Consider the following 23734-nt stretch of genomic DNA (forward strand, 5'->3'; position numbering starts at 1 on the left):
CTTCAGTGCTGTCTTCTTGGTGGTGCGGATAAGCTGGTGGTGCTTGCGGGTGGCGTGTTTGAGGGCGGTCATGTTGTCTGTGGTCTGGTCGAGGAGCCAGGCTTTCTCGAGGGTGCGGCAGTTCTTCTTGGAGTCCTTGAGTTCGTTGGTGAACCAGGAGGCTTTCTTGCTTCTGGGTCTGCTGGGAGGGTTCTTCAGTGGCGCGAGGTCGTCGGCGCAGGCGGTCAGCCACTGCGTGAAGTTGCGGGCTGCTTCGTTGGGGTCCGTTGTGCTGGTGGGAGGGTTATGGCTGAGGGAGGTGGTGAGCTGCTCTGCGGTGATCTTGCTCCAGCTCCTGCGAGGAACCTGTTGCGGGTGGTGGTGGGTCGTGGTTCTTCTGAAGCTGAAGTGGACGCAGCTGTGGTCGATCCAGTGAAGTCCGGTGGAGTGGCTGAAGGTGATGTGCTTGCTGGATGAAAAGACAGGGTCGAGCGTGTGGCCGGTGTAGTGGGTGGGGGTGTTGACCAGTTGCTTGAGTCCGAGGTTGGCGAGGTTGTCCAGCAGGGCGGCAGTGTTGCGGTCCTTGTTGTTCTCCAGGTGGAAGTTGAGGTCCCCTAGGAGGATGTAGTCAGCGGAGGGGAGGGCGTGCGGGCTGATGAAGTCCGCGATGTCTTCGCTGAATTGTGTGCGTGGTCCCGGGGGTCTGTAGATGAGGGTGTTTCTGAGGGTCGTCTTTGGGTCGGTGTGTATCTGGAAGTGGAGGTGCTCGGCGGCGGAGAAGGTGTCGTAGGAGTCGGTCGTGATGCGGATGGTGTTCTTGTGTACGATGGCGATGCCTCCTCCAGTCTGGTTGACCCGGTCCCTCCGGGTGATCTTGTATCCGTCCGGGATGGCTATGGCGATGTCGGGCGCAGAGGAGGCGTTCATCCAGGTTTCTGTGAGGAAGGCGCCGTCTGGTGAAGTTGTGTCGAGCAGGTTCCAAAGTTCGATGGCGTGTCTGTGGACGGAGCGGGTGTTGAGCAGGATGCACATGAGGTGATTGTTGCTGGTGCTCGGCTTGGCGGGTGCGGTGCAGGTCCGGAGGCAGGTGAACTTGCAGGCTTGGCAGGTGAAGGGTCCGTGGGTGCGTCTCGGGGTGGCTCGGTAGCAGGCTCTGTTTCGGTCGGGTTTAAGTGCGATGAGGGTGGCGGCGTCGTAGGTCCGTTGTGTGGGCTGGCAACGTCGGGGGCCAGGGGTCCAGGCACTGGGCGCGGTGAATTGTAGTTTGTCCACCCTTTTTTAACCACTAGTTTTGGTTTCATTATCTCAATAGTTGCTTATAGGGATATGTGACTATGCATGAGTGTCTTACAGTGCTTCTTTGTGTATGCAATCATAAATGTATCTCTTTCTGAGCTCTACCTCTCAGTCTATAGGAGTTCTTTAAATGGAAGTACAGAAGAAAAGATTCTCACTCTTTACGGTACCTGTTAGCTCCTGATATATGCTGGTACAGCCCCATTAAATGTATTGCTACTGTGCTGAGAAATGTATGTACTCCCTTTCAGATTAGGGTAATGCAGGTCCTCAGTACCGGATAGCACCTATACTTTCAAAGCCCGGGTCTATAGAAAAGAGGTAAAGCCAGCTGGGTATGGTCATTTAGTTGATTTATTTATTTGAAAAGTTTTATATAGCGCTGGCTAGACCCGGAGATATCAGAGGACATCAGGACAAACATTGTTTCAGAGCATAGTTACAAGTTACGTGAGTTACTGGAGCAAAGTTACATGCGTTAAACACATAGATTTAAGGAATAAAGCAGTCAAGGGGAGAGAGATTCAGGGGAGAGAGGATAGGAGCGGGGGGGGGGGTAAACCAAGAATGAGAGAAGGAAAGATGAGGGGGTGGGTGAAGGAAAACACAACCGGGCGACGAGGAGAAACAGTGTCCGTTTTAATAGATACGATAGCCAAACTGAAGTAAACTTGTCAACGCTCAAATTAGAAGATCAAGCCCAGGATTGTTTAAATTGATTGCAATACATGAGGTGCCCAAACTAAGACTTGGTGCAGGAACTAGCAACCAGAGAATTTAATGGAAACAACGATCAGAGGATGAATGCTGAGTTTCTTCTTGCTATTGCTATTGGTATTGAGCGCGAGAGTACTCCTGCCACTATTCTTATTTTGAAACTACACCATAGCAGAGGTTGTGTGGGATGTTCAAAAGACGACTGATAAAAGTATTTTTGATTTTGTGAAAACTGGCCCGATTTGTGATCGAAACTGAGCTGCAACTGTCTTTTGGAAGAATAACTTTATTAAAGACGGTACAAACAATCTTGTAACTTTCGAACATCAATCCCTAAACCATACTAAAATAAACTTTATAATGAGGCTTACTTAAAATGTTTCAAAACATTCTTAAAATGATACCACTCAGAACCTTGCAAAAAGTTTGAGATCTTCAGATGCAATACTCCTGACTTAATAATAATAATTTTATAGGGACTTGAATACAATTCAAAACAAGTCAGGTATTGAGAAACTCACCGCAGCCCGGCTTGGACAGGAAGCCAGGCAACCTGTGTTGGGACGGGGAGAGGCCGCAAAAAGACAGGAAGCAGACGGGAGCCTACACCGCGCTCCTGTGCCCGTGAAGCCAGCCAGAAGTGAGCGTGTGAGCTAGCGGGGCTCCCGTTCTCATGGAGAGCCCCGCCTGCTGCCGAGACTGACCCGCTGCCGAGGGAGAGAGGGACACGTGGAAAGAGACCGGTGAGTGGAGTTGGGGGGGGGGATGTGTACGCGTGTGTGTGTCTGTGTGTGCGTGTGTGTGCATGCGCGCGTGTCTGTGTGTGTGTGCGTGCGCGTGTCCTGATCCATTGTGACTGTGAACAGCATGCCGGAATCGGAGCGCATGTTCACGCGCGCGACCTGATCCGATTCCGGGATGCTGCGCGTGCCCATCTCCTGTCTCCTGGGAAGTAGAGCCAGTGACTATAGGTTTCGCAGGCGAGACAGCTCTTTCGCGCTGTAATCGCCAGGTGCGAGACCTAAGAACCAACCACCAACTTATGTTGCTGACAAGGACTATACCTTCTTATCCACAAAAGCACAGAACTTAACTCACAAGAGACCAGGTCCATTCTTGGTTGGACAATTAAAAAACAGACTACATCAGTGCACTAAAAGGCCTCACAAAAACACCAAGGAATACAAAAGCAAACTTCAAGACTCTACGACAGCCTGAGCAAACAGGACTTTTCTAAACACAACTGGAGTAAAATCCACTAGAACAAAGAATAACATTCGAAATGTCATGTTTAATTTCCAAATCCTGTCTGGGAGAAAGCCCAGAGTGTCTCTGAGCCATGAGTCTCCTTTATAACTTTGACTGAGATTGTAACTACAGGGATGCACATCTCATTTACACCCAAAAGTATAAAGAGAAAAAATACTGGCAAACAAGAGATAAAAGCTAAGGGAGCCCATCATTGAAACTAGCTGGATCCTCTTGAAAGACTAACTACCACCTTAGAATCTTTTGAATGGAGTTTTAAAAAATTCCTTTTTAAACAATCATCCATTCTGTTTTAACGCTGTCAGAACGCTGCTGACTTGAGACTGGTGCCTGTTTCTTTCACCAATCTCTGTACAACCATCCTATCTTTTCAAGAGGTTACTGAATCTTCTTCAGCTGTGGAGCGGCTTTTGCTAATAAGTGTTCCAATCAACTAAATAAATAGATCACTAGAATGTGGAGTCATCTGTCAATAGATACATTGCTGCCTCCCACAGAAAAGTCTAGGAAAAAAAGATGCTGTTTGCTTTAAGTTTTCAGGGTTTACGAATTTCCTCCTAGGATACGCTTGGATATAATATATGTGTGATTATTGAGGTATTGTAACTGGAAGACAAGTGGTAGTGGGCCGGCAGCTCATATGAGGAGGCATGGCTATATGATCAACTGATTGGTTTAGATGTAGACTGTTGTGCACGCCCACCACAACTGTCATTTTTAAAGGGTGCATGCCTGACCAGACCAAATTGGTTCAAAAGAGCAAGCTATGTTTTGGACAGGGCAAGGACATGACAACACTATAACTTTGGATTTGGACGGCCATACAAATTCATCTACTCGAATCAATATGTGTGCGCTCCAACACATAGAAACCCTTTGATTGATGAAACGTTGTTCCCTCAGGTATTAAAAATGAGAAAGCAATAGGGTGTTAATACCATCCTTTTCCACTCGAGCTAAAATGCTCTGTATTAAGGATTGTTCACTGAAAAGTGCTGTAATATAACGTCACTGCTGCAAAAATAAATCCTGCTAAGCAAATTATTGCATAGCAGGAGTCCCAAAGCCTCAGTAAATGAAAAGTAGTAAAAACAAACTGAAAATTGTGATGCATTTCATTTGATTTGATTAGAGCTGGAAAATCCAATGAAAAGGACGCATCAAGGGACACTGCATACACCTAAAATGGGTAGCTTTCCGTCTCTTTATTTTTCTAACTCATTTCTTTGATGTTCTAACTGTGTATAATGTCAAAACAAACATCGTTCATCCTTTTCAGGCAAGTATTACACCACCACACATTTTTCGACTTGTGAATATGACCGTGTGATATAGGCAAAGAGAGGTTTGTTGAGATAACTAATAAATAGGACAAACCACTTAAATTGAGATTGAATGAACACACTAAAGTAAGAGTGCACTAACGCCTCCAACAGCAAGACATTTAAACTTTATTAACCCAGAAAAAGTCAATTTCACAGATTATGTACTAAGACCCACAAATAGAGAGAAGATGGACAAAAATGCTATTGTGTAAAGAATCATTATGTATAAACGATCTGGATGCTTTTCCTATTAGACAATGAATTACATTATTTTTAGTATCTTCTCAGAACGGAAATGAACTAAATGAGGTTCTCTGAACTATGAATAAGTCAAAAAAGCACCTTCTAACCGTATACAAAAAAGTTGGATCTTAACGCTATAATAGTTAAAAGAAAAATGTATGAGTCTTACAAATGTGTACTTTATTACAACATTGGAAACTGATTATAACTGTTTATGTTTTTAACACATTTCCAAAAATATATATTATTTTGAATAAACTGTCAAGAAAGATTCATTACATGCTTTTCTACTGGGCTCATAAAGATCGACATGTAACTATAAAAACATTGTTAATTTTACAAAAGTCAAATAATCTTGTCAAAAGTATGGACCACATGACAACAGCGCGGTCAAGAGTTGAATTAATACAATTTTCCAGCAACAACTAATACATTACTGGAAGTGTTCTTCTCTTAGACAAATGAATTTCCGGGGGATCAATTAGGACTGTGAACCCTTGGAGTTTTTGGGGATGAGCCACGTAATAGGAAGTTTTTATATGAATTCATTATTCAGATTATCTACAAACATCTTTGTTTAGATAAGTGAACAAGTAGCCATGGCCATCTACCCTGGAATCATGCTATTCAGTGCATCAATGCTAGACTAAGAGGTAGCTGGCTGTACTGATCCTCTTATGATTTCTATTGGTTTTTTTTCACTCCTCTCAAAGATGAATGAAATTTGGGGTTACACATGTGCAAGTATTTACGTTTCAGATACTCTCAAAAATACCAAACGTTTTTCCTGAAGAAGGGATAACTGTATTCCTGAAGTGCTTTGGAAACAATGGGCATTTTAGGTTATGCCCTAAAGATGACCATATTAATAGAAATGAAGAAATGTAATTCAGGAGTACATGGACTGGGTTATATTGGAGTGGTCAAGAACACTTGTGAGACAAACATACTGGTGCTTCTGTCATAGTGTGAAAAATACATACCACTCACATACATGCACTTCCAAAACATAATATAAGAGAATACTTTAACAGCAACACACACAAAAAATCTGCACTTAGCTGTGCTTAATTTCCTAAGAACAGCGAGTTTGTCAATGTGTACTGCTACTATCGTGCTAAAATTGGTATGTTGTGTCCACAGGTACCTTTAAAAAAACTATCCAAACTTTAAGACCCACAACACAAATACAAAGACACCACAACTAAGCCATATACAGCATAGCAAGGGTCACATGTACACTGCTAAGAGTGGTCATCCAGAGCTTGCAGCAAGCTGAGAATGAATAAAAGGCAGTGCCCTGGAGCTGTTCGTGGAAACCTTTTTAGGTCTCCTGGCGTTTAACAGCGCGTCAGCGCTGTGTCCGCCAGGAGATCTTTTGTTGCTGACTATGCTTCCCAGGAGACAGCACCGGCCGCGCGCAAAGGCGATCGGCGTAGGCCACGCGCGCACACGCTCAGCTGCCGTCTCCTGGGAAGCTCCAACACCCTACATGCATGCGCATGCGCATACGCAGAGACACACACATACACACACGAGCGCCCATGCACGCATGCACCCCCACATAAAGAGAACTCACCCCTGCTGTCGCATACACGCATACACACACACACACACACACACACACACGTGCATCAAGCGCCCCCGCCCCGCCCCCCCCCCCGCCACTTACCGCTACTCCGGTCTTCAGCTGCCACCGCGGGGCTCTCTCTAGGGCATGGGCTTCTCTCCGTGGGCGCGGCTTCTCTCCATGGGCGGTTCGATCCCCGGCCGCTCCTCCTCACACGTGGGTGTCCTCCCTGACGGTTGCATGCGTCAGTAATACCATGTGACCCCAAGGCAGCCACGTACAGCAACGAGAGGGGGCCCACTGCCGACAGGACCCCCAGGTGCCTGTGCTACGGCTCCCTACAGCATTTTAAAGGCGGCGCGAGGACGCCGCGCGAACCTGCACCGAGATATGGAGATACTGAGACAGGAAACAAACCAAACGTTTCCACCGAAATTTGTACAGACTGGAGCAGTGCGTAGGGTTCAGTGCACGCGCGTGTGTGTAAATAAGTGCGAAGTGGGGATGGGCAGGCCATTTTACAAGCATGCAAAACACACTTTGACGTAAAGGCTCTAGGTTCTGTAATAACTACCTTCAAGGTTGAAGCAGATGGTTATGAAGCCGGGCTACGGGGTTCGAGTCCTGGCAACAGCTCAAACACCCTGCAGCGCCAAAGCGAGGCCAGGCGGGGTGCCGGGGGAGGGTGGGCTTAAGTACGGGGAGCCGGGCTCGGGGGAGGCCTTATTTGGGTTCAGGACAGGCCCACCTGCGAGGAGTCACGGCCTAGACGCTTCCAGTTCCGTTCATCCGGTGCACCCTGCAAGGAGGGGCACGAGGCGCCGCGATGTCCGCCTCTGAGCTCTACAGCAAGGTAAGGCCTGCACCTTTAACATGCACAGGGGGCCCGCTTGGGGTGAGGCTGGGAGGGATGGGGTGTTGTTGAAAGGGGTTAACTGTCTCGAAAGAGGACGTAGACCTTCATAGCTGCCAAGGTTTCAGATTGCTATGTGTGACGTTTTCATAATTTATGTGTAATTATGAGTGGCATTTCAGCGGTTATGAGTGATACTTTTTCGGAAGCAAAATCAAGCAATAAAGTCTGGGAAGTCATACATATCTGCAACCTGAAGCCCTACTGCCCTCCTAAACTGATCGTACTGTTAATAAGAAACGAGGACTCCGATGTGCACCCCTCTCATTGAAAGTCCACACTGCACCACTGCAAACAAAAGAACGTTTCTGCAAATGTCAGCAAAGTCAGTTATTGTAGTAGGGTCAGTTAAAAAACCTGCGCAGTGTGCCTGCCACTTGCTCACCTCGAGTAGAGAAAATATCATAATGACTGCAATACTAGGGGGTACTGAATGTAGCCGAGGTTCAGATTCCATTTGCCATATTTTTGTGTACCGCTTTATTTTCTTCTGCTTTACCTGATGTCTTTCTTGACTGCTCGGCCGCTTCCCGGGTGACCTCTTAGAGGACGAGGCAGGCCGCGGTGGTGCAAGAGGCGGCATGCTCGTCACCTCAGCTACCCGGACCTCATGTAATAACCACCTGCTCCTGCAGTCCCTCTGACATGACTGTAGGGCCCGCATCACCATCCAGTGACCGCTGGATCCAGGAGGCGCCAACGTTACCCCTTAAAGCACAACTCCTGGAAGCCTACTGTACACCTACCTGTTCACGAGCCACCATATTGCAGTGCTGATGTGTTTTAAAATGAAGTTAAAGTGCAATCTGGATTTGTAATGAAAGCATCTGATAACTCGCTGTGGGGGAATTAGTGGGAATTACTACGGTCAATGTTTCTGATTTTACTGCATAGGCTGCATACAGTACATGTATTTTCCCCCATCATTTTGCATGCAGTAACATTTAAATTGCTTAATATTTGAAGGGAAAATGATGGCTTATTCTCACAGCAAACTGGATATTGTTGGATGTTTGTGTCCCTGGTGCCGTTTTAAGAAGTGTAAATGTTCCAGATGCCAGGATCCTACCAACTCTGTTTTGAATCCAATGAGTGCACTTTAGCTGTGGCCCTTCGTTTAAGCCTTTCCCCCATATGTTGCTAGCACAGAGTGGAAAAATCAGGCGGGTGTCTTCATGGGTCTTTTTAAAATAGTTTGCTTGGCAAAGTTCAAAGAAGAGGTTTTGAAAATGAATTTTGCCTTTTTTTCCTTCAAATTTCCCTACTCATGTCATGCCAATCAGGACAGTTTGCCCATTACCAGACTTCCTCATGTCATGCCAACCAAGACAGTTTGCCCATTACCAGACTTATTGTGCCCATTACCAGACTTCCTCATGTCATGCCAACCAAGACAGTTTGCCCATTACCAGACTTATTGTGATATGCAGAGACAGTAGCGTAGGAAGGTGCAGGCTGCCCCCGGGGTCATCACTGTGTGTGAATAATAACCGCTGTGAGGCCGTGCATGAGGTGCATCATCAGAGCTGTGTGAATAATAACAGCTGTGAGCCCCGTGCTGAGGTGCATCATCAGAGCTGTGTGAATAATAGCTGTAAGCCCGTGCCAGAGGTGCATCATCAGAGCTGTGTGAATAACAACAGCTGTGAGCCTATGCCTAAGGTGCATCATCAGAGCTGTGTGAATAATAACTGCGTCAGCCCCGTGCGTGAGGTGCATCATCAGAGCTGTGTGAATAATAACAGCTATGAGCCCGTGCGTGAGGTGCATCATCAGAGCTGTGTGCATAATAATAGCTGTAAGCCCGTGCCAGAGGTGCATCATCAGAGCTGTGTGAATAATAACAGCTGTGAGCCCGTGCCTGAGGTGCATCATCAGAGCTGTGTGAATAATAACTGTCAGCCCCGTGCGTGAGGTGCATCATCAGAGCTGTGTGAATAATAACATCTGTGAGCCCGTACCTGAGGTGCATCAGAGCTGTGTGAATAATAACTGTGTCAGCCCCGTGTGTGAGGTGCATCATCCACATTGCTCAGGTCACCCAAATTCCTGCACTCTCTACCACACTGCTTTCAAGAACACCATACTCTTGCACACACTCACACTGCTCACCAATTCAAAGTGTGCTAAAAATTTGATGCAACGCATTGTCATACACAATGCCAATAACTCAAACTTTAATGCTGGGAGACCTATTGCATTGTAAATGCTTGTTTCTTTAGCGCGAGGAAGCACTGTTGTTTGCATCTAACTCTGAATACTGTCTGACCCCGAGCGCGAGGACGCGCTGAATTAATTTGCTGTTGAAGTACATTTGTAACCACAAACACGAGTGGAAACCGGCGGTTTGCGGGTCACTAGAGGCTCCGGTGAGGTCGGGCTGGTTTGTGCGAAGGAGGCGCAGCAGTGAAGGCGAATTGGAGTACTTGTGTTATGAAATAATGGAGTAAAAGCTGCAGTGTTAACTTTATTCCTTTGGGATATACATATCTGCAAGCTTGGACCCCTGTGTACCGAAACGCCGAAGGCAGCCGGAAAGCAGCATTCTCTATCGCCTGGTGACCTCGCCGTTAGGCTGCAGAGGTGGGGAAGGCAGGGCTGTTCTCTCGGCACCTGGGGAGAGGAACGGAGCGGGAAAGAGCTCTACAACCATCACGGTCAGTGGCTCTGTCAGAAGTTTTTGTTTTTTGGGACGGCTCTCTAACTCCTACCAGCCCACCGTCAGTATAGTGGCGGGGGAAGACGGGGGGTGCTTTGCCGGCATTTGAGGAGCTTGGTGCTCGAATTTCTTGGTGATAACGAGACGCCGCAGCGGAGTTTAATAGAGCGGGAAGAGCTACAGAATCATCAAGGTCAGTACTATCAGCACTGAGGTTGAAAGTCTTTGTTTGGGGACGGTCTTCTGGCTTTTTGGCTTTTTGTAAGACATTAGGGGAGTCTATAGTTCCTTCCTCCCTTGCTGGTTATGTGATGTTGAGTTTATAGGAGAAGCACTCGGCTGTGGTTAAAATTTGAAAAGGACTAGGAGTAGAGCATTTGAGTATTAAATATCTAAAAACCCTTACAAGTATTTTAGGGGCTTGTGCAGTTTTTGGAGGGCAGAGAGGTGAAACTTGTGCAGAAGCATTACGGAGGACACTGTGGGAGTTTGCAGAGAGAAGCGCCTAAAGCAGTGGTTCCCAAACTTTTTTAACCCATGGCTCCCTTGACCTAATTGGCAGTTGGACGTGGCTCCCCACCATTTTTTTACCGGTGGGTGGGTGGGGGATATGTAAGCACGACCTCAGGAGTACTTCCTGTTGGCTTCCTTAAATAAATTGGGATGCAATGAAGGTATCACAATCATATTTGTAACAAAATAAAAAGATAACAGTTGTTTAATAAAAACTCGTTAAGTGAGTAACGATCCTACAAGATTAATAGCCATATGCACCTTTTTTTTTAACCACACCCAGCATGCCACCTCAGTAATAACTAAGTAAGCGCTGTCATGCAAAGTGCTGCTGCTAGTGCAATGTTGGAGATGAACATGAGAAATGTATGCTCTGGTGTTACATTCAAAAATAGCATTGCAATGGAAAGGGGATAAAAAGGATAGCAGCTGCTAGCTATTCACAAACTACCAGCAGACCATTCGTCATTGCGGTGGTTCACGTATTTGTTGGGTTGACTTGACATGGTTGTCCACACAGAACACACTCTCCCACCTCATGCCATTGGCATTTCACCTTTTATTATGGAGTTTGTGCACTGCAATGCAGGAGGGATCATTTTAAATCTCCATAGCACACAGATTAATAATCAGTACTTCATACATGCTTTTTGTGGTCAAAGCAATCCTTTTTGTTTTTCTATCCTCAATGCAGCAAGTTTTTTTGTTTTATTCAGTATTTGCATTTTACCTGCTGGAACATGCCAAAGACTCTGATAAATATTGGCAGAGCCCACTGGTCTAATCATTTTCAAACTTTCACACATGAAAGGGGAGTCTGGTTGCTAGTTGTGTAAAACCAATAAATGCAATAGCCGAGGGGCATCGGTGGATGCTACAGATGTAGGGGCATGAAGGGCGGAACAAAAGAAATACAGAAGTTGTGCAGCAGGAGAGGTCACAAGCAAGATGAACAGACAGTAGGGAAAGGAATTGCAGGAAGAGGGCTGGAGCAAACAAAACCAACGGTACAGCTTTAAATCCAAAAGAAGACAAGTTATTGACAGCAGCTGGAGAAACTGAGTCAAGAATTACAGAACTGCTGGCAGACGAGCTGAAGCAAGAGATACAGCAGGAATGCATCAATAGACCATGCAGCTGGAGGAACTCAACAAAAAAAACTATAGTAGGGTTTCAGCAATGAGTGTAACAGGAACGGACGCAGAAGATGCAGTACATTGAAGGAGCAGCAGTAGATGCAGCGGGAGGCAGAGCTGCAGCGGGGTGTGTTGTGGCAAGAACTACACATGGGGTGTTAGCAATAAATGTTGCAAGAGGAGCGGTGGCTGCAGCACAAATGGTAAAAATAAGAAATATTGCAGGTGTGCAGGGAGAGATCATTAATCGCTGACAATAACCAAATGGCAGAATGCGACTTCCCATGTCAAGCATTAGAACGCATTAAGTGCCTACAGAGCACCTGCTCTCTATGGAGTGTCATTTACGTGCCCCCACTGATGTGTTGTTCATATTCAGGCCCAGTGTTGTGCAGTGCCCCGCCTATCTGCCACTTTTATTTTGTAGATTTGCCAACTTTGAATAATTTTTCGCCATGTGAGGGAAGGGGCGGTCTTAGGTAGGAGACTTTGTGCCAAACAATGCGTATTTCTCCAGTGCCTCACAAACGATTGTAAGTCTGCCGCTCATGTCCTGTGGTGTTTGCACCCTCCCTCCCCCCCAATGAATATCGTCTGTGCAGAGGCTCCATAACAGAGCTGGAAGCCTACTCAATGCGGTGGGTTTCAGCTCTCCTTTTGATCCTCAATGTGATTTTAGCTTATCACTTGGCGAAATTGTCCCATGTCATTTGTGTGAATAATTATTTAATCCACGCAGCATTCCTTGGCATTTTCAGTTCTAAGTAGAAAAGTGCACGCACCCAAAAGAAAAGCAAGGAATAGGTGAGCTACGTTGACCAAACCAGGACCCATTTGAAATCTTTGAAGTAGGCGAGCCAGAGTTAAGAAATCAGAGAGTAAACAAGCATTTGCAATGCAATAGGTCTCGCATTAGGAAAGTTTGAGCTATTGGTATTTTAAATGACAAATCTTTTATTTATGTGTTGGTTTTGAAAATAGCAAAATTAATAGCTTTGTCATTTACAATGCCAATAGTTTTAACTTTCGCAAATGTGACACCTATAGCATTTGTAATGCAATATGTGTTGTATTTACGTGACTTAGATGTATTGATATTACAAATAACTATGGCTTTTATTTTTTTTTAATAATTAATACTTTAATAAAAGTTATTGTAATTTATAATGGCAATAGCTTAAACTTTTGTAAAATACTTTTGTGAAGATTATGTTCAGTGTATTTTATTGTGACGAAAATCCAAGAACAGAAGTGAAATATTAACATCTTTTTGTGACATTTGTAATAAAGCTTGAAACATTGAGAGAACATATTTAAACCAGCTGTTGTTAAATGGTTGCACAGATTGATGCTGTGGTAGCGCTGAGTGATGTGGTGGTGACGAGTGATGCTGTGGCGTTCAGTGATGCTGTGGTAGCGCATGAGTGATGCTGTGGTGGTGCTGAGTGATGCTGTGGTGGTGCGATAGATAGACATAGTGAGTGCGAAAGATAGATAGAGTGAGGGCGATAGAGGGAGGGCGATAGAGGGAAGGCGATAGATAGATAGAGGGAAGGCGGGTAATTATGTGGCACTGAGTGGTATTTCAAGTGAATGTTGCATTGAGTGCAGTGTAATTATATGGCGTATAACTATGTGGATGCAGAGTGTGTGAGGGGGCAGAGTGTGTGAGGGGGCAGAGTGTGTGAGGGGGCAGAGTGTGTGAGGGGGCAGGGTGTGTGAGGGTGCAGGGTGTGTGAGGGTGCTGAGTGTGAGGGTGTGGGGTGTGAGGGTGCATTGTGTGTGGTCTAAAGTAATGTGAGGGTGTGTGAGGGTGCGGGGTGTGTGAGGATGCGGGGTGTGTGAGGGTGCTGGGTGTGAGGGTGCAGTGTGTGTGTGTGTGTGTGTGTGTGTGCATTGTGTGTGGTCTAAAGTAGTGTGAGGGTGCAGTGTGTGTGTGTGGCCTAAAGTAGAGTGAGTGCACAGTGTGTAAGGGCGCAATGTGTGAGTGGGCAGTGTGTGAGTGGGCAGTGTGTGAGGGCACAGTGTAATGAATGTAAATGAGAGAGCAATATACTTATATACTGGATATATAACAGGTGTTTTCAATTATGTGTAAGTTGTTATTTTAAAACACAAGGGATATGACTGTAGTAATAATGAGTGCGGTAAACAAACAGGGGTGCAGTGTGTGAGAGTGCAGTGTGTGAGGGTGCAGTGTCTGAGGGTGCAGAGTGTGTGTGAGGGTGCAGAGTGTGTGTGAGGGTGCAGAGTGTGTGTGAGGGTGCAGAGTGTGTGAGGGTGCAGAGTGTTTTATGAGGGTAGGGAGTGTGTGAGGCTGTGGGGTGTGTGAGGGTGTGGGGTGTGTGAGGGTGCGGGGTGTGTGAGGGTGCGGGGTGTATGAGAGTGCAGTGTGTGTGTGCATTGTGTGGGGTCTAAAGTAGTGTGAGGGTGCGGGGTGTGTGAGGGTGCATGGTGTGAGGGTGTGTGGGGTGTGTGTGTGTGTGCGCGTGAGCATTATGTGTGATCTAAAGTAGTGTGAGTGCACAGTGTGTGAGTGACAGATGAGAGGGAGTGAGTGACAGATGAGAGGGAGCGAGGGCAGTGAGAGGAGAGAAAAGTAAGTGGTGAGATGAAGTAGAAAAGGCAGCTGAGCTAGAAAGGGAGGTTCCTTCAAAGACAGGCGAGGCGGTGGAGGAGTGTGAGATACGGGAGAGCAGAGTGGAGAGAGACGGTGCGTGGAGTAGAAACTGTGTGCCCTGTGAGAGCAGGGTATGCTGCGGGGAGAGGGGGGGGGGTGATGTGTTCTGGCAGAGATATGTGTGGATCTCACAAATCAAAAGTTAGCGTGAGCAGCAAGGTAGATGCTTATTAGGATGGCGTGTGAGAGAGAAAACGTGCGGCCATTAAAAACAAGCGATGCACACTCTGTGCTGGGGGAGGGGGAGGGCCATTAAAGGAAGGGGACGGAGACGAGCGTGTGAGAACTCGCGGCGGAGATCAAAGGAAGGGTGGGAGGGACATTGGCAAGCGAGCATATGGGGGGTGAGCAGCCTGGTGAGCTGAATGCGTGTGGCAGCAGAGGTGGAGTGCGGCGCGTGCGAAGTGTCTGGTGGCAAATGGAAGCTGCGCACAATGCGCGTGGTTGTGGAGATGCAGAAAGCATACATAACGAATACAAAAGCGTCCAACAAAACACAAATAACCTAAAAAATAGGTTTTAGCATAGTGTGCCGCCAAACTAGCATGTCTCTACTCCTGCCAGCGTATTCATATATGTACCACAAGTGGTAACACACCAAAAAGCAGCCATGACTATTAGCTTTGTCAATAGTTGTTCCTACATGAAGATTTAACAAAAAATAAAGCTTTGCTATATAAAAGAAATACGCTTTTGTTCGTATGTGCTAATTTGTAGCATAACGATTGCGGCTTTCAGGGAGCAGAATTGTGTCACAGCCCTGGCTCACCATTCTGTAATTATGGACAACCTTGTGATCACTGTTACTACAGAAATTAACATAAACGTTGTTTGTATGTAATTAACCAAGTAGGGCCGAGTTATAGCGCAGGCTCACCAAAAAATACATAAACATTGCATTTGTAGAATGTAGCTATGGACTATGTAAAACGGTCCAATACATTAAGGACTGAGTTTGTGCTATATACAATTGTCTAAAAATTAAATGGCATTGCAAACCCTGAAATGCTGCAAAGTTAAAATCTCGTCTTTACCCTATTATTAAAACTTTACTTTCATGGTAAACATGTAAGTCTGTAAATACAATGCAATAAATATAGCTAGGTTTGATTAACAAAATGCAGACAGAAAGTCTGCTATAGTGAGATGTTTCGGTGACAAATCCAGCACTTGAGAAAGGAAAGTAGGAGACGTTAATTAAAAGCTATGTAGACAAGCGACACAGATTGTAATCTATTTGGAGGCTGCATCTGTTGGATGCAAATTAACCACAGCAGTATGCTAAACTTGTGCTGGCACGTAGGAAGGGGGAAAAAAAGTGTCGGCAACTACAGCATGGTAAAACACATGTTACTTTATATTTGTGTAACTAGTGGCAATGTAAAACTGTGCAATACTTTAGGTTCGAGTTAGCACAATATACAATAGCCCAAAAACCAAATAAAATTTAAAACCTAAAATGCTGCAAAGGTAAACTATGATTTTTCTCTCTAGGGTGACGATAAAAACAGAGAGCCCGATCGGCACATGTTGCAGCACCTACTTGGACCAGGCACCCTTAAAGCCCTAGGTAAAGTGTAGTGCGAATAATAATTAAACATATGGAAGGCATTCGCAACTAATAAAAACACTCCCAAAGCACAAATAAGCTATAATGTAGGTTTTAGCATAGTGTGCCAATAACACCTTTCAAGTACTAGGGCTGTGTGTGTGTGCCCGGGAAGCATCCGGAGCAGAAGCTGCCACACAGGACGGATGGGGGTTGCCTGAATCCCTTTTAGCCTAATGGCGTTGCGCGCTTGACCAGCAGCAAAGTGCTTCGATATATTTGTGCAGCGGTGAACAACTTAAAAAAAAAAATGAAATAACACCTACAAGCAGCAATGCATATGTAACACAGGTAAAATAACACCTACGAGCAACTACGACTATTGGCATTATCAATGGTTGCCACAGCACAAATATTTAGAACAAGCTACAAGGAACTGCAGATGGCTGGGCTTTTCCAACTGTATTAAAGGAATGGATCTCACGGCCTGCCGGCCGTGAAGTGTGAAGCAGTGGGCGGGGAAGCTTTGAAGCTCTCGGAGGCCGGAGCGCGGGAGAGCCTGGTGGGGGGGCGGGAATACGAGCGACGGGAGGAGAAGTTGATGCAGGCGAAATAGGGAGATGCGCGTGCTTGTGTGGTCACGTGACCCGCTTTTGTGGCCACGTGACCTCACATGCACTGTGAAGAAATCGCAGTGGTTTCACTAGTCAATCGAGCACTTGAATTCTCGATCCCAAATGCGCTTGCGCGCATTGTAGGTCACGAGACCTAAAAAGGGGAAGAGTGAAACTGAGTCAAAGAGAAGAGTGTGTAGAATAAAGCGGGAAGCATTGGATATGTGAAGAATTCAGTGAAGCGGTAAACAAAGAAATAGATGCAAAAATGAAAAAGAGAAATGAAAGCAAGAGGGAGAGGAGTACAGAAGAGGGAACATATAACAGGGGCAGAGGAAAAGTATGGAAGGTCATAGAAGAGGGACGTAATGGAAAGGATCTGAAGTCGTCTCAACTCGGGTGAGGAGATTGTACTCTGAATTAATGAAAGGGCATTTGTAAGCGATCATCATGATTATAAAACTGTCAGAAAAGAGGAGTGGAACTCCCGGGAGGATGCGTTTTGTAACTAACTCGAAAATAAAAATTGTATAAGCATGTTTGTGACACCGGTCTCTCCAGAAAAAACAAGCATTAGAAATGCAATCGGGCTCGGATTTATTTGAGTTTGAGCTAATGGCATTGTAAATGCCAATGTCTTTTTGCCATGTGTTATGGAGTGTGTGCATGTGGTGTGTAGTGGAAGTATGTTGGTTGAATTGTAATTTTACCAATGGTGGCATGCTGTGCTTTATATGAATATGTTTAAAAGTAAAGTGTACCATACTGCGATTGCTTGGTGGAAAAGTGCACTGCCGGCTGGAGGTGTGTGCGCCTGTTGGAAGGGTGCGCCTGTTGGAAGGGTGCACTGACGGCTGGTGGGTGTGTGCTTGGTAAAAGCGTGCACAGATGGATGATGGTTGTTGGTGTTTGTGCATGGTGAAAGCATTCATTGACGGCTGGGGGTGTGTTGTTGTGTGTGTTGTTTTCTGTGTGCTGGTGAGTGTGTGCTGGTGAGTCTGTGGGGGTGAGCCTGGGGAGTGAGTGTGGTGGTGAGTGTGTTGTGTTGAGTGGTGACAAGTGTGTGGTGTTGAGAGACTGAGGTGTGTGGTTTGTGTGTGCGTTATGTGTGTGTGGTGTATGTGTGTGTGGTGTTTTCTGCACACTCACACACTGCCCCGTAACATTCACACACTGCTCACCCGCACACTCCCAATGTCACCCTGCATAGTCACACACTGTTTACCCTGCACACTCATTCTGCACACTCACACAATGTGCACCCTGACACACTGTCTCTGCACTCACTGTCACTCTGCACTCACTGTCACTCTGCACTCACTGTCACTCTGCACTCACTGTCACTCTGCACTCACTGTCACTCTGCACTCACTGTCACTCTGCACTCACTGTCACTCTGCACTCACTGTCACTCTGCACTCACTGTCACTCTGCTGTCACTCTGCACTCACTGTCACTCTGCTGTCACTCTGCACTCACTGTCACTCTGCTGTCACTCTGCACTCACTGTCACTCTGCACTCACTGTCACTCTGCACTCACTGTCACTCTGCACTCACTGTCACTCTGCACTCACTGTCACTCTGCACTCACTGTCACTCTGCACTCACTGTCACTCTGCACTCACTGTCACTCTGCACTCACTGTCACTCTGCACTCACTGTCACTCTGCACTCACTGTCACTCTGCACTCACTGTCACTCTGCACTCACTGTCACTCTGCTGTCACTCTGCACTCACTGTCACTCTGCACTCACTGTCACTCTGCACTCACTGTCACTCTGCACTCACTGTCACTCTGCACTCACTGTCACTCTGCACTCACTGTCACTCTGCACTCACTGTCACTCTGCACTCACTGTCACTCTGCACTCACTGTCACTCTGCACTCACTGTCACTCTGCACTCACTGTCACTCTGCACTCACTGTCACTCTGCACTCACTCTGCACTCACTGTCACTCTGCACTCACTGTCACTCTGCACTCACTGTCACTCTGCACTCACTGTCACTCTGCCCTCACTGTCACTCTGCCCTCACTGTCACTCTGCCCTCACTGTCACTCTGCTGTCACTCTGCACTCACTGTCACTCTGCACTCACTGTCACTCTGCACTCACTGTCACTCTGCTGTCACTCTGCACTCACTGTCACTCTGCTGTCACTCTGCACTCACTGTCACTCTGCACTCATTGCCACTCTGCACTCACTGCCACTCTGCACTCACTGCCACTCTGCACTCACTGCCACTCTGCACTCACTGCCACTCTGCACTCACTGCCACTCTGCACTCACTGCCACTCTGCACTCACTGTCACTCTGCACTCACTGTCACTCTGCACTCACTGTCACTCTGCACTCACTGTCACTCTGCACTCACTAGTCACTCTGCACTCACTAGTCACTCTGCACTCACTCTGCACTCACTCTGCACTCACTCTGCACTCACTCTGCACTCACTCTACAGTCACTCTACAGTCACTCTACAGTCACTCTACAGTCACTCTACAGTCACTCTACAGTCAGTCGTCACTCACTGTCACTCTGCACTCACTGTCACTCTGCACTCACCGCCACTCTGCACTCACCGCCACTCTGCACTCTGCACCGCCACTCTGCACTCTGCACCGCCACTCTGCACCGCCACTCTGCACTCTGCACCGCCACTCTGCACCGCCACTCTGCACCGCCACTCTGCACCGCCACTCTGCACTCTGCACCGCCACTCTGCACCGCCACTCTGCACCGCCACTCTGCACTCTGCGCCGCCACTCTGCGCCGCCACTCTGCGCCGCCACTCTGCGCCGCCACTCTGCGCCGCCACTCTGCGCCGCTGCACCGCCACTCTGCACCGCCACTCTGCACCGCCACTCTGCACCGCCGCGCCGCCACTCTGCGCCGCCACTCTGCACTCTGCGCCGCCACTCTGCACCGCCACTCTGCACTCTGCACCGCCACTCTGCACCGCCACTCTGCACTCTGCACCGCCACTCTGCACCGCCACTCTGCACTCTGCACCGCCACTCTGCACTCTGCACCGCCACTCTGCACTCTGCACCGCCACTCTGCACTCTGCACCGCCACTCTGCACCCCCACTCTGCACCGCCACTCTGCACTCTGCACCGCCACTCTGCACCCCCACTCTGCACCCCCACTCTGCACTCTGCACCGCCACTCTGCACCGCCACTCTGCACTCTGCACCCCCACTCTGCACCCCCACTCTGCACCCCCACTCTGCACCCCCACTCTGCACCCCCACTCTGCACTCTGCACCGCCACTCTGCACCGCCACTCTGCACTCTGCACCGCCACTCTGCACCGCCACTCTGCACCGCCGCACCGCCACTCTGCACCGCCACTCTGCACCGCCACTCTGCACCGCCACTCTGCACCGCCACTCTGCACCGCCACTCTGCACTCTGCACCGCCACTCTGCACTCTGCACCGCCACTCTGCACCGCCACTTTGCACCGCCACTCTGCACCGCCGCACCGCCACTCTGCACCCCACTCTGCACCCCCACTCTGCACCCCCACTCTGCACCCCCACTCTGCACCGCCACTCTGCACCGCCACTCTGCACCGCCACTCTGCACCGCCACTCTGCACTCACTGCCACTCTGCACTCACTGCCACTCTGCACTCACTGCCACTCTGCACTCACTGTCACTCTGCACTCACTGTCACTCTGCACTCACTGTCACTCTGCACTCACTGTCACTCTGCACTCACTAGTCACTCTGCACTCACTAGTCACTCTGCACTCACTCTGCACTCACTCTGCACTCACTCTGCACTCACTCTGCACTCACTCTACAGTCACTCTACAGTCACTCTACAGTCACTCTACAGTCACTCTACAGTCACTCTACAGTCAGTCGTCACTCACTGTCACTCTGCACTCACTGTCACTCTGCACTCACCGCCACTCCGCACTCACCGCCACTCTGCACTCTGCACCGCCACTCTGCACTCTGCACCGCCACTCTGCACCGCCACTCTGCACTCTGCACCGCCACTCTGCACCGCCACTCTGCACCGCCACTCTGCACCGCCACTCTGCACTCTGCACCGCCACTCTGCACCGCCACTCTGCACCGCCACTCTGCACTCTGCGCCGCCACTCTGCGCCGCCACTCTGCGCCGCCACTCTGCGCCGCCACTCTGCGCCGCTGCACCGCCACTCTGCACCGCCACTCTGCACCGCCACTCTGCACCGCCGCGCCGCCACTCTGCGCCGCCACTCTGCACTCTGCGCCGCCACTCTGCACCGCCACTCTGCACTCTGCACCGCCACTCTGCACCGCCACTCTGCACTCTGCACCGCCACTCTGCACCGCCACTCTGCACTCTGCACCGCCACTCTGCACTCTGCACCGCCACTCTGCACTCTGCACCGCCACTCTGCACTCTGCACCGCCACTCTGCACCCCCACTCTGCACCGCCACTCTGCACTCTGCACCGCCACTCTGCACCCCCACTCTGCACCCCCACTCTGCACTCTGCACCGCCACTCTGCACCGCCACTCTGCACTCTGCACCCCCACTCTGCACCCCCACTCTGCACCCCCACTCTGCACCCCCACTCTGCACCCCCACTCTGCACTCTGCACCGCCACTCTGCACCGCCACTCTGCACTCTGCACCGCCACTCTGCACCGCCACTCTGCACCGCCGCACCGCCACTCTGCACCGCCACTCTGCACCGCCACTCTGCACCGCCACTCTGCACCGCCACTCTGCACCGCCACTCTGCACTCTGCACCGCCACTCTGCACTCTGCACCGCCACTCTGCACCGCCACTTTGCACCGCCACTCTGCACCGCCGCACCGCCACTCTGCACCCCCACTCTGCACCCCCACTCTGCACCCCCACTCTGCACCCCCACTCTGCACCGCCACTCTGCACCGCCACTCTGCACCGCCACTCTGCACCGCCACTCTGCACTCTGCACCGCCACTCTGCACCCCCACTCTGCACCCCCACTCTGCACCGCCACTCTGCACCGCCACTCTGCACCGCCACTCTGCACCGCCACTCTGCACCGCCACTCTGCACTCTGCACCGCCACTCTGCACCGCCACTTTGCACCGCCACTCTGCACCGCCACTCTGCACTCTGCACCGCCACTCTGCACCGCCACTCTGCACCGCCACTCTGCACCGCCACTCTGCACCGCCACTCTGCACCGCCACTCTGCACCGCCGCACCGCCACTCTGCACCGCCACTCTGCACCGCCACTCTGCACCGCCACTCTGCACCGCCACTCTGCACCGCCACTCTGCACCGCCACTCTGCACCGCCACTCTGCACCGCCACTCTGCACCGCCACTCTGCACTCTGCACCGCCACTCTGCACTCTGCACCGCCACTCTGCACCGCCACTCTGCACCGCCACTCTGCACCGCCACTCTGCACCGCCACTCTGCACCGCCACTCTGCGCCGCCACTCTGCGCCGCCACTCTGCGCCGCCACTCTGCGCCGCCACTCTGCGCCGCCACTCTGCGCCGCCACTCTGCACCGCCACTCTGCACCGCCACTCTGCACCGCCACTCTGCACTCTGCACCGCCACTCTGCACCGCCACTCTGCACTCTGCACCGCCACTCTGCACCGCCACTCTGCACCGCCACTCTGCACCGCCACTCTGCACTCTGCACCGCCGCACCGCCACTCTGCACCGCCACTCTGCGCCGCCACTCTGCACCGCCACTCTGCACCGCCACTCTGCACCGCCACTCTGCACCGCCACTCTGCACCGCCACTCTGCACCGCCACTCTGCACCGCCACTCTGCACCGCCACACTGCACCGCCACACTGCACCGCCACTCTGCACTCTGCACCGCCACTCTGCACCGCCACTCTGCACCGCCACTCTGCACTCTGCACCGCCACTCTGCACCGCCACTCTGCACCGCCACTCTGCACCGCCACTCTGCACCGCCACTCTGCACCGCCACTCTGCACCGCCACTTTGCACCGCCACTCTGCACCGCCACTCTGCACCGCCACTCTGCACTCTGCACCGCCACTCTGCACCGCCACTCTGCACCGCCACTCTGCACCGCCACTCTGCACTCTGCACCGCCACTCTGCACCGCCACTCTGCACCGCCACTCTGCACTCTGCACCGCCACTCTGCACCGCCACTCTGCACCGCCACTCTGCACCGCCACTTTGCACCGCCGCACCGCCACTCTGCACCGCCACTCTGCACCGCCGCACCGCCACTCTGCACCGCCACTCTGCACCGCCACTCTGCACCGCCACTCTGCACCGCCACTCTGCACTCTGCACCGCCACTCTGCACCGCCACTCTGCACCGCCACTCTGCACCGCCACTCTGCACCGCCACTCTGCACCGCCACTCTGCATCGGGTATTACTAGTAGCGGAGAGGAGAGAGTGCAACCAGCGATGGCAAGAAAATAGGAGGGGCGGGGGGAGAGTAGAAAAGAAGGGAGGAGGTGAGACGAACTAAGAAAGGAATGAATTGCACACTTAGGATGGCGAGTCTCTTTATACAAGCTGCAGCCAAAGTGCAAAAAAAGGTATGTCAAGGATTTACAACGAAGTGCAACATTAAAACACACACAATGTGTTCACAGCCTGTGTTTTTTGCAAAGTTCGGTCTTGGCCTCAATTACGAAACCAAAAAAAACAAATATAGCTTGGAGTTGCAGTTCGGTTTACCTTACCTGAACTTTGAAATAAGAGTTGCGTGTGGAAGCCCAGTCTGAACTGGAACAGTTTAGATCAGCAAGGGGTGTGTTCCATCATGGTGAGGATCCGAGTTTGTGATCCGGATGAGTGAGGCTGATGAAGCCCTTTCCCGGCCTGGCATGCAGCAGCTGCGCGCTGAGCGCTGCTGAATGGTGAACGCGCCCGGCCATCTGGATTCACTTACGGAGGCACCTTGACAGCTCCTAATTATAATTAATGTACTTCTTTGCGCGAGCACGAACGAAAAATGCCCAAGATGGCGGAACAAAACTACATTTACCCTATCACTTCAAGCCTATTAAAACGACAACACAACGAAGACGAATCACTGGCCAGATGACAGAACACGCTAAGGAATGTGTGGAATTTGTCTCGCCAAAGCCCTAGGAGATACTTTTTTTTCTCTTCTTTAACATTAGGATCTCGAAACTCCTCCCACTTTCAGTGGGGAGGAGTCCGAGCCCTAAAAAGAAAATGGGGCTTGTTAGAAATGAAGCCGGTGCAAAGCGTTGGTGTGTTTATTCATGCATGAGTGTAGGTGTGAT

At 49.9% G+C, this 23734-nt stretch overlaps 1 protein-coding gene and 1 pseudogene across 1 annotated transcript in view; one reads left to right on the top strand and one right to left on the bottom strand.

Annotated features, from left to right (window-relative positions):
• Positions 1-23734, bottom strand: part of RNF166 (ring finger protein 166) — a 168376-nt gene that overhangs the window by 118576 nt on the left and 26066 nt on the right. The gene's annotated exons all lie outside the window — the stretch shown is intronic.
• LOC144801126 (small Cajal body-specific RNA 14) lies at positions 6616-6744 on the top strand (annotated as a pseudogene).

The sequence above is a fragment of the Lissotriton helveticus genome, chromosome 12 (assembly GCF_964261635.1).
Source record: "Lissotriton helveticus chromosome 12, aLisHel1.1, whole genome shotgun sequence".
Classification (NCBI taxonomy): Eukaryota; Metazoa; Chordata; class Amphibia; order Caudata; family Salamandridae; genus Lissotriton; species Lissotriton helveticus.